Source organism: Apteryx rowi, unplaced genomic scaffold (genome assembly GCF_003343035.1).
Source record: "Apteryx rowi isolate R43461 unplaced genomic scaffold, aptRow1 scaffold_7, whole genome shotgun sequence".
Lineage (NCBI taxonomy): Eukaryota > Metazoa > Chordata > Aves > Apterygiformes > Apterygidae > Apteryx > Apteryx rowi.
The window spans coordinates 1,594,951-1,596,530 of NW_020450982.1; positions in this window are offsets into that span (position 1 = coordinate 1,594,951).

Sequence of the window (1,580 nt, forward strand, 5' to 3'; positions counted from 1 at the left end):
GGGCGCTGGCGAGCGCGGCCCTTCGCGCCCTTTGCACGTGAGCGCAGGCTAAGATAAACCATGCACTTAGCTCCTGTAGTTTTTCTTTGTAAAAACCCGTTTTAATCACTTTCTGATGCTAAATGCAAATTTCAACAAAGTAAATGCCCGCAGCTTTCACTGCGTTAATACACTAATGTGTGTGTAAAGACCAGCACAGAGGGAAAAGCATTTCCATCCGTTTTTCTTCCATTTGGTGTTCTCTCCAGCTTTGTCATCTGGGATAGTTCTTCAGAATCGCTCACTGGCTTTCAAATTCAGACCTCGAAATACGTTTTTAAATCCACTTTTGTTGCAACATTTTTTTGAAGTTAAGCAAGTTTGGTGCAGATGAGAATATTTAGAAAGCAGAGTGTCTGTAATACAGTGTAGCATGRCCATTTTTTTAAATTTCCTAGCATTCTCTGCTGATCTGCTTCGATCCCAGTTTGCGCTGTAGTTTCCATCTCAGCTCCAAGCATCCAGCAGCTGCACTGATCCGTTTGGCCCTGCAGCCTTTAACGCACGGCGAGGTCCTGCGGGGATTTACGTGCTTGAAGAACGGGGAGCAGACTTTCTGCGGATTACCCAGGTAGCTTCTCCCTGAAGATTTCCTTTTACTCCTGTTACGGAGGTTTGCGTTGCTGCTTATCAATGAATAACCTAAACACCTTCAATAGGAAATCTGTACAATAGAAGAGTCATTAACTGGCATTTAGGGAGTTCAAACACATTTTTAGTTGGGCTAAGAAACTGAGGAAAAACATGGTGCGCAAATTGTGAGGGTTACTCGTGATGGAAAGTGTGCAATGCAGCGCTGTATAATAATGACTGCTGTACGTGACTCCGCCATTTGGGTGTTTAACGTATAAGTGTGTTGACTTAGTTTAATAGGACAATTGGGAAGCCAAGCAATAGTTAGAGAGGAGCCAGTGAACCMCCACCTCGCCCAGGGGTGATTTCAAGGTTACGGCAATGTCAGTGCTATCTTCTGTGAGACTCTTACGGTGAGATTCCAGCTAAGTTACAGATATTTTCAGTTATGCAGTGGCAACGTTGGGAACAAGATTACTGGCAATTAAAAAGACTTCTTTATTCAGCAGTCATTTGATGTTTTATTCCTACTGTGGATGTTAAGCCTGTGTAGTCACTATAACTCCACATAGTCCACAGGCCAGGCACGTGCCTCAGTGTACCTTACAATCCTGCTCTCTCAGGCATACAGCATAGAGGTCCTGCAGGAGCGGGTGGTATCTCCCTTCTGGCGAACATGCCAAGGTTTCCTTTCTTTGGAAACCAGCCTACAGAAATGGGTCTCACAGCTGGGATATACTCTGGGGTGCCACAGTGTAGATACTGCCTTTATTTACCTTGAGTCAGATCGCCAAAAGGAAAACCAGTAAGCGCTAAGCCCAGTTAAACCTTGTCCATAAACATGTACAGGATACTGTAACTCCAGGCTCAGTTTAAAAGATGGAGAACTGTCAAATGCCAGAAAAGATCTACGTTTTATGACGGACTCACAGAGACCAAAGAGGAAGCACTTCACATTTGGCCTTGCA